The sequence below is a fragment of the Limulus polyphemus genome, unplaced genomic scaffold, assembly GCF_000517525.1.
Source record: "Limulus polyphemus unplaced genomic scaffold, Limulus_polyphemus-2.1.2 Scaffold377, whole genome shotgun sequence".
In the NCBI taxonomy this organism is placed as follows: Eukaryota; Metazoa; Arthropoda; class Merostomata; order Xiphosura; family Limulidae; genus Limulus; species Limulus polyphemus.
Genome location: NW_013665987.1, coordinates 302,136 through 313,023, shown reverse-complemented (window position 1 = coordinate 313,023; position 10,888 = coordinate 302,136). Strand labels below are relative to the sequence as shown.

Here is a 10,888-nt window from a genome sequence, read left to right as displayed (position 1 = left end):
TTGAGAAGTGGAGTGAATATAGTAAGACAAGATTGTAATATTGAGAAGTTAGGTGAATATAGTTAGACAAGATTGTAATATTGAGAAGTGGAGTGAATATAGTAAAACAAGATTGTAATATTGAGAAGTTAAGTGAATATAGTAAGACAAGATTGTAATATTGAGAAGTTAAGTGAATATAGTTAGACAAGATTGTAATATTGAGAAGTTGAGTGAATATAGTAAGACAAGATTGTAATACTGAGAAGTTAAGTGAATATAGTTAGACAAGATTGTAGTATTGAGAAGTTGAGTGAATATAGTAAGACAAGGTTGTAATATTGAGAAGTTAGGTGAATATAGTAAGACAAGATTGTAATACTGAGAAGTGGAGTGAATATAGTTAGACAAGATTGTAATATTGAGAAGTTAAGTGAATATAGTTAGACAAGACTGTAATATTGAGAAGTTGACTGAAATTGAGGAAGTTCAACATTTTATGGAATAAAAATAAAAATAAATAAGTCCTTAAAATTTAAATAAAACTTTACGAAAGTTTACAAAAATTACCACATGTCTGTATTAATTAAATATAAAATTCAAAATCCATTTCAACGAATAATAAAACTTAAAATTTAAACTTAATATTAAAATTTTGCAATAAAGAAACTATTACATTCCTTCAAACGAAATATGATTTCACCAAGTTTGGGAGTTTAAGCTTATTAGTTAAATATGAAATGTATTTATATAATCAAAACAAATTAAAGTTTCCATTGTGGATGTAAATATTAAAACAACATAATGCTCGAACTCTTCTGTTTCTTTATCTTCTTATCATATGACTTGGTTGACATTCATCAGGTTTTGCGACTTCAAATGTCACTTAGAATGTAGAATGAGATTTTTAAGCCTAAAAAAGAATATTAAACCTTTAGTTGTGACTCATTGTCCAATTATACATATTGATATTTAATTTGTTAATACACAACTAAAACAAACATTAGATAAAAAAAAACTGAAACATGTTTTTAAAGATAATAAAATTATTTTATCAAGACGAAAAACTAAAAATATATATGGATTTACTGAATAAACCTAAAGAATATTTTTCGAATGAAGATATTTTCGGTTGTGAAAGAAATAATAGCATTTCGGTTATAATAAAACTACAAAAACAGCAACGAAAAACAATAGAGATATTTTGTTTTTCATCAATATTTTTTACTTGCAATTCTAGAAATGTATTAGATTTTAGAATGTATAAACTGTGGTGAATTCTACGTTGAAGAAACAGATAATTTGAGATTAAGGGTGGATTTATATAAATTCCGTATTAGGTTTCCGGAAAATAGCCCGTTATATGCCACCATTCATATCAAAGAATATATTACGAACAAAATTTAAAATTCTGAAAAAAACATATTTTCATGTGTTCCCTTTTTGGACATGTAATATAAAACATGAAATATTATTTTTTGTAAAATATTTCATAAATGTTTTTGGCGCCAGTTTAAACAAGTAGAGATAAGAAGGCAGTAATTGAGTAAGGAATTGTGTAACGGTTACACATTCTACCAGGAAGCACAATAAAAGTGAGTAAGAAGAATTTTTATGACATTTTAAAGATTAAGGAAATAAACTGTTTTCCTATAATAACAGGAAAAAATAATTGAGGTAAAGTTTTAATCTAAACAAAAAATGATAAAAGAATAGAAAAAGTGAAAATATATTTTATAAGCTTAAACTAATTTATATTGGAATATACTTTAATGTATTTAATTTGTCTAAACATTGTATTTTATGTGTGTATATTAAAAAAAAAATGTGAATTTAACTCAGATTACGTATTTTTACTTGAAAACTTGTATCTGAAAATTTTTTTATAGTTTAGTTGTAAAACTACATCCCGAGGAGTGACCTTTGAATTCACGAAACCGGTTGAATGTTAACTAAATATGTCATAAGAAGACAGAAAATAGTAAATACGATAAAAAAGAGAATACTTAAAGTGCTGTAAAGTTTTAATATATAGATAGATAGATAGATATACTATAAACCGCTTGCCCGATATATAAATTTCATTTGAACCGATAATTTCACAACTCAATCTGAATAGTATATCTAGATTTTTCACAAATCAATCTGAACAGTATATACAGTTTTTTCACAAATTAATCTGAACAGTATATATATAGATCTGTCACAAATCAATCTGAACGGTATATACAGATTTGTCACAAATCAATCTGAACAGTATATACAGATTTGTCCCACACCAATCTGAACAGTATACACAGATTTGTCCCACACCAATCTGAACAGTATATACAGATTTGTCACAAATCAATCTGAACAGTATATCTAGATTTTTCACAAATCAATCTGAACAGTATATAAAGATTTGTCACAAATCAATCTGAACAGTATATACAGATTTGTCACAAATCAATCTGAACAGTATATCTAGATTTTTCACAAATCAATCTGAACAGTATATAAAGATTTGTCACAAATCAATCTGAACGGTATATATACAGATTTGTCACAAATCAATCTGAACGGTATATACAGATTTGTCCCACACCAATCTGAACAGTATATACAGATTTGTCACAAATCAATCTGAACAGTATATACAGATTTGTCACAAATCAATCTGAACAGTATATACAGATTTGTCACAAATCAATCTGAACAGTACATACAGATTTGTCACAAATCAATCTGAACAGTATATACAGATTTGTCACAAATCAATCTGAACAGTATATACAGATTTGTGACAAATCAATCTGAACAGTACATACAGATTTGTGACAAATCAATCTGAACAGTATATACAGATTTGTCACAAATCAATCTGAACAGTATGTACAGATTTGTCACAAATCAATCTGAACAGTATGTACAGATTTGTCACAAATCAATCTGAACAGTACATACAGATTTGTCACAAATTAATCTGAACAGTACATACAGATTTGTCACAAATCTCACCGCATATTGTTTACAGCTTCACCATGTAAAATCTTGAAGTGTATACGTCTAACGTATATATATATTGGACATGGTAAAAAGTTTGTTTGTAATTAGTCACAAAATATAATGTTCTTCGACATGATTTCACTAAGAAATATAAACTGCTGGTAGTATAAAATTGTAGCATTAAAACTTTTGCTTATTGATAGTTTTTTAAAATATCAATGAAATCTTGTCTTTTAAGAAATTAACTTGATATTTTTTTTATATAAAAGAATTAAATTTGCTTTTCCAAGGAGTTTTGGGTCATACAATTTAAATTCACGATTAGTATAATTCACAGAACATAAAATGAAAAACTTGAGAATTAAAATCATATATGCTTCGAACGGTCCAGCTGAGCGACAATCATATCCCATTATTAAATTTAATACGAGAGTTATGATTTAGATAGTACCGAAGTCCTCAACCGCAAAGTGAAAAAATATATATTAAAGGTCTCATCTCGTACGTACAATATGAGACCTTCCCATTTTTTTTTCATTTTACGGTTCATGACTTCCATAAGATAGTTATAAAGCACGAATGTTAAATCTAGTATTTTAGAGGCGATAATTTATTGCAGGTTTGCTTATGTAACTGTTAACGAACCATTTATTGTGTAGTTCAGTTGTTGTGAATTGAAGTCACGTTACTCGAGCTTTCTTAATTTTTCTTTTTGCTTCTTGTGATTATTGTTACATCATAACGTCTCATAGTTTGTGGAAAGTTCTAGGCCTTAATCGGGCAAGACATAGTTAGTGCAAGTTAAGTTAGTGAAGTTATGCTGCATACCAGATTAGCCATAACGGGCGATTTCGAAAGTGAGATTTACAGCTTGAGTATTGTAATAACAGGGATAGAGGAGAATAATTTGTCTCATCAAAAGTTGTTCTAAAGTAACTGAACCCGCCTGTTTGAGCTTTGACAAAAAGAAGACATTTATTTAAAGCTCTGGATACAGCTATGATAACCAATATTGTAACGAAATTTTGTACATACGTTTGACTTGTTTTGAATATATTATTTTCAAGCAAGTGGATTGTGTGTTATCCGTCTTATTGTTGACATATATCAACAACAAATCACAGACCCATACTGTAAAGAATTCGGCCTCTATAAAAGTGATAACGAGGAACCAGCCAGGATTATACAGTGGTAAACGGCGGTAGAAGAAAACGTGAACGACAGCGGATTTTGTTGTTTGTTATTAAGCACAAAGCTACCCAAAGGGCTATCTGTGCTCTGCCCACCACGGGCATTGAAATTCGGTTTGTAGCAGTATAAGCAGACACAGTGGCAACGACAGCGAAAGTGGGCCTATATAAGCACAATTGCAGTGGTGATGAAAATAGTGTAGAGATTACAATTGTGCTGTATAACTTTGTCGACTGGTTTTGATAAATGGATAGAGAGATGTGAGCGACTTGCGCTCAAAGATGGTGATCTACGAGAGTTCGTTTAACAACAACAAGACTTAGAAAGAGAAGAGCATCAACAGACAAGTAAGGAAGAAAGACTGAAAGAAGAAAAGGAGAGACTAGAACTAGACAAAGGACCCAAGAATGACAATGGAGTCAGGGCTAGCGAACCCAAGCTGCCCAAGTTTGATGAACAGAAAGATGATATGGATGCTTTCCTGAGAGATATCAAATATTTGCCCAAAAAACAGAACTGGGACAAAGGTGACTGGGCAGTCTGTCTCAGCCCACTTCTCACCGGAAAAGGCCTACGAGTATATGCAGGCATGACATCAGAAGACGCTATGGACCATGACAAGTTAAAAGTGGCCTTGTTTAAACTCTATGAACATACCAAGGAAGGTTTTCATCAGAAGTTCAGAGAAGTCAAAACTGACACTGGAGAAACTGTATTTCACTTTGTGGCACGTCTATGGCGATACTTCACAAGATGGACTGATATGGCCAAGTGTGAAAATAGTCTTGAAGGACTGGGAGATCTACTAAAACGTGAACAGTTCATGATTACGTCCTCAACTGACATGTCACTGTTCCTAAAGAAGAGAGCACCAAAGATGAGACGAGATGATTAAGCTGGCAGAAAAGTATATGGAAGCATGTGAAGAGTGTATAACTGCCAAGTCCAAGAATAACCAGTTAAAGTTGAAACCAGGAGTAGCTGACCAGAAACAGGATACTACCAAAGGTGACAAGAATTCAATGGACAAAAGGGAGAAGAGATACTATATTTGTTACAAAATTAAACACATTGCAAATGAGTGCAACTGTGTCATCAACAAGCAACAGCAGAATCTCTACATAAAGCAGCTCGAGCTACCTACAAAGGTGGTGTTGGCAAGAAACAAGAAAATAGTGACAATCAGCATGGACGCCGCTGCCAGAAGAAACAGAATAGGAACAACATGTCAGATTCACCACAAGAAGAAAGTGTTATCTCCATGATTAAACAGTGTACGACTGATGGTCAGCTCAAGTTAGCAAATGGGTCAATAGTGCCAGTGGTGATTGGAGTATGTGACAAACATTGATAGGTGCCAACAACTCACAACATGCCAATATGTGAAGGCTATGTCGGTGACAAGAAAGTGAATGTCTTACGAGACACTGGGTGCAGTATTGCAGCACTAAGAAACAGTCTAATATCTGATGACAGGCAAGGTACATCTTTGTGTGCTGATTGATGGGACAGTGAGAAATTGCCCCTAGCAAGAATAAAGGTAGATACTCCATACTATGTGGGAGACATTGAGGTCATGTGTATGAAGGCACATATTTATGACTTGGTGGTTGGAAATATACCAGGCCATAGAAGTTTGGAGGAACTTGAAAAAAGGAGACTGATGAAGCATCTGCAGTCACCATTAGAGCTCAAGAAAAACAAGCAAGACATCAAACCCCTGCAAGTCTCTAAAGGTGACATCCTGAATGTGGATTTACATAAAGAAGCACAGAAGAAAGACTTTTCACTGTAGAAACTTTGGGACAGCACCCGGAAGAAAGTCGTGCACAAGGCAAAGGTGAAAGGGACTTACAGAATAGAGGGCCGTAAGGGAGTGCTGTACCAGATCTATCAAGGTAGTTATACTGGGGAAGTTAAGCAGATCACAGTACCAACAGAATACCTTACTCAAGTGATGAAACTGGTTAATGAATCGATTATGGGAGGATACCTATGAGCAAAGAAAATGGCAGGCAAAATCACCAGCAACTTTCACTGGTTGGGGTCATCGGAGATGTGACCAGATTCTGTATGTCATATTACATCTAACAAAGGACAATACCTAGAAAGAAGGTAGCCAAGGTGCCACTGGGTGAAATGCCTCTCATAGAAAAGCCATTCAGCAGTGTAGCTGTGGACTTCATTGGACCACTATAACCTGTTTTTGACAAGAGCAACTGGTATGTGCTGACAATAGTCGGCTATGTGACACGTTATCCAGGCCATAGCACTGCTGAAGATAGAGATGGAGAGAGTAGCAGAAGCCCTCCTCGAAGTTCCACGGAGTAGGCTTTACATAAGAAGTCTATTTTACCTCAGAACTGATGCAAGAGGTGTGCAGACTCATCAGCACTACGCAGCTCTTTACCACCCTGTACAACCCCAGATGTAAGGGGCTTTGTGAGAAAGTCAATGGAGTCTTCAAGAGCATGCTGAAGAAGAAGTGCCAGGAGAGACCACGTGACTGGGACGGGTACCTAAGGGCATTATTATTTGCTTACCAAGAAGTACTACAAGCAAGTACAGGATTTTCACCCCTTTGAGTTGCTGTGCAGAAGAACAGTATGATGTCCAATGAAGATACTGAAAGAGCTGTGGACAGGATAAGAAGAGTCAAAAGTAAGAAACATATACCAGTACGTGTTTGACCTCAGGAACCAACTGGAGGAGACCTGTCAATTTGCTTGAGAAGGCTTGTGTGCATCACAAGGCAGTAAGAAGCTTTGGCAAGAAGGCCAAAGTTCAGCATTTTAAAGTCGGACAGATGGTCTTGGTTCTGCTACCTACAAACAACAACAAACTCACCCTGCAGTGGAAATGACCTTTTGAAATGCAGGAAGTGGTCAACAGAATAGACTATAATGTGAAAGTGGATGGGAAGACCAATATCTACCACACTAATCTGTTGAAGAGGTACTTCGAGGAGAAAAAAGGCCTAATAGGTGCAACTACTGAGGTACAGATAAACATGGCAGGTATAATTGTCATAGACACAAAACCAAAGAACAGTGACTTTGTCATAGAAGATGAAGACCTAGTAGACCTAAGACTGCTGAGTGGAGATGAGACATACAAAGACGTCAACATCAGTGAAAAACTGACTGGTAAACAGAAGAAAGACCTACAAGAGCTATTGTGCAACACAAGATCGAGACTATGACTAGGGATCCTGTCAAGGTGAAGCCCTACTACATGCTCTATGTGATGAGAGACTAACAAGGGAAATGCAATTGTTGGTGCAAACCATATGAGGAGACTTTATGTATGAACTGAAAACAGTCTTTGTATATAGTGTAAAAAATATTATCTTGAAGAGGGCTTATTGTTAGATATACACGACTGTTTCATTTAAATTTAGTAAGAAAGTTGTGATTTAGATAGTAATAAAGTGCGAGTGTTAAATTTAGTACTTTTATAAGTGATAATTTATAGTAGGTTTGCTTATGTAACTGTTTACGAATCATTTGTTGTGTTGTTGAATTGTTGTGAATTGACATCACCTTACTTCCCAATTTTTGAGTATTGTTACATCATAATGTCTCGTAGTTTGTAGAAATTTCTAGGCCGCAGTTGGGCAATATATATATATATATGATATATATATAGCCAACCAAGTTAGTGCAATTTGAGTTAAGTGAGTGAAAGTAAAAGTGAAGTTAGACTGCATATCAGTTTAGCCGTAATGGGCGATTTATAAAGTGAATTTCACAGCTTGTATTGTAATAATAAAGATAGGGGAGAATAATTTGTCTTGCCAAAGGGTGTTTTACAGTAATTTAATCCGCCTGTGTGGACTTTGACGACAATACAATTATTCAAAGCTCTGGGTACAACTGTAATAACCAATAATGTTTTCTTCCTACGTTTGACTTGTTTTGAATATATTATCTTAAAACAATGGATCGTGTGCTGTCCATTTATTGTTGAAATTTATCAATAACAAGTCACAGACACCTATTGTAAAGAATTCGGTCCCTATAAAACTCACATAGACTAATTGCCTTCGTTCTAATCCGTCAGTTCAAAATTAAAGATGGCTAGCGCACATTGCCCTTGTTAAACCTTGCGCGAATATCCAGAAATAAACAAAATCAATTCTTAGATATATTAACTCTCAAACTGCCGTCTTGTTTTGATGTCGTTCACTTCTGCTGGTGTTCACATATTGCGTCATATTTAGTGATCTTATGTTTTCACCTGTTACAACACTTTGTATAAAAAGTGACCAAAACAGCTAGGTGAAATTGTTCATTTTCAATGCCAAATACTTGGAAAACCCCAGAAATTAGTAGGACGAAATACTACGATATTGATAGTATTTTTGTGTATATATTTTTTAGTGACCCAGATATCATTATGTAATCTGTAACCAATAGAATCGTGAACCCATAAGCAATTGGTGCATGAATATGCTTAGAAAGACGAAAGAATTTTCTCGGTTATTCTCGTGTTAACTAACGTTTATCAGATAATGGATTTGAAATAGAGATCGCAATTGAAAATAAATGTCGAAATTGATTTTTAAATATTTCTTAATTATACAATAAGATGTTGAAATTCTTAGCTAATGATAACTATCGGATGGATAAAATACTGACTCTTGGTTAAATTCCATAAAACTGTTCTAGTTTTAAAGTCCTGTCATTTAGTGTTATTATATTTTATTGAGCGAACCTCACAGAAATTCATGCAGTACAAAGTGATTATAACAAAACAATCACACTCAATATTTTCGAAATCATCACAACAGTCAGAACTGGTTAAGAATTCGACATAATGGAAAACATGTTTATTTGGGGACAACGTGAAATAATTACTCAGGAAACTCAAAGGGGAGTTGTTCTGAAGTCGACTATTAGTGATTACAAAAACGTTATTTACACACCAAACTACTTGAAACTTATTTCACAGAAAAGTAAATTAATTATGTCTATTTGTATTACAATGTGAATAATGTAAAGGGGTAAAGCAGGACTAGGCTATTCTCTGCTGAAGTTGACATTTCATTTTGATACATTCGTAAAATATTTGTCATGATTTAAAGAATAAACTACACAGATGTTTTAAAAATGACATAACGTCTTATGAATAACGGTAATGTTTATACACCTGATATAAATCTTAATAATAGCGATATTCATACAGTTAGCTGTAGATCTTAATAATAGCGATATTCATACAGTTGACTGTAGATCGTAATATTGGTGATATTCATACAGTTGATTGCAGATCTAAATATTATGATTATTGATACAGTTGACTGTAGATCTTAATAATGGTAATATTGATACAGTTGATTGCAGATCTTAATAATGATGATTATTGATACAGTTGACTGTAGATCTTAGTAATGGTGATTATTGATACAGTTGACTGTAGATCGTAATATTGGTGATATTCATACAGTTGATTGCAGATCTTAATAATGATGATATTGATACAGTTGACTGTAGATCTTAGTAATGGTGATTATTGATACAGTTGACTATAGATCGTAATATTGGTGATATTCATACAGTTGATTGCAGATCTTAATAATGATGATATTGATACAGTTGATTGCAGATCTAAATATGATGATTATTGATACAGTTGACTGTAGATTTTAATAATGGTAATATTGATACAGTTGATTGCAGATCTTAATAATGATGATTATTGATACAGTTGACTGTAGATCTTAATAAAGGTGATATTGATACCGTTGAATATAGATTTTAATAAAGGTGATACTGATACCGTTGACTGTAGATCTTAATAGTGATGATACTGATACAGTTGACTGTAGATCCTAATAAAGGTGATATTGGTACCGTTGAATATAGATCTTAATAAAGTAATACTAATACTTTATTGCCCTTTAGAGTTTAGAATGACATTCATACTCCTGACTGTAGAAACTGATAAAGGTGATAATAATACACTTGACTCGAGGTCAATAGATATGATATTGATACCATTAACTATTGAGGTTAATGAAGGTGATATTGGCATACTTAATTTTAAATGGTAATGAAGGTTTATACAGTTTGATAAAGGTTATATATATATATATTATATATATTAATTACACTTGACTATCTAAATATGATTTTTATACACTGATTGCACAAGCTAATAAAAGTAATATTCAAATACTTCATTCGTTGTTGTTATTCATAATGTAATTTCATTATTCGTGAAATGTAAATAACATTAGCCCTAAAAGCTATTTTATATGCGTTTGAGCAGGAGATATAATAAAGGGGCTGGCAGAGATGCAATTTTTGTGGTGCATGTAGGGGCTAATGATGTATGGAAAAGTAAGTCAGAGGAACTAATTAATAAGTACAAGGGGTTGATAAAGGCATTTAAAGAAAAAGGCCATAAGTTAATTTTGTCAGGAATACTGCCCAGAATTAACTGTGGGGATGAAGTTATAAGTAGATCACTAAGAGCTAAATGCTAAGCTTAGGTTATTATGTAAGAATGAGCAGATTGGATGGTTGGACTTGTTGGATCAGTTCAGTGGAAGAAAGAGCTTTTTGGAATGAATGGTTTACATTTGAATAGGGTAGGGGCTGGCTTGTACGCTACGGATATTAACTCAGCTGTATGGGAAGTTTTAAACTAGGACTAGACAGTGGTGAAGGCCAGGAAAAACTGAATGCAAAAAAGATAAGAGGCAGAGAAAAGTTTAGCATAGATA

The 10,888-nt window shown here is 33.4% G+C and overlaps 1 long non-coding RNA gene across 1 annotated transcript in view; it reads right to left on the bottom strand.

Moving 5' to 3' along the window:
- Positions 1 to 810: 810 nt before the first annotated feature.
- LOC111085417 overlaps positions 811 to 10,888 on the bottom strand; it is a 56,229-nt gene continuing 46,151 nt past the window's right edge. Inside the window, exon 3 of the long non-coding RNA XR_002610255.1 lies at positions 811 to 892. This is a non-coding gene — a long non-coding RNA (uncharacterized LOC111085417). The remainder of the gene's footprint in view (positions 893 to 10,888) is intronic.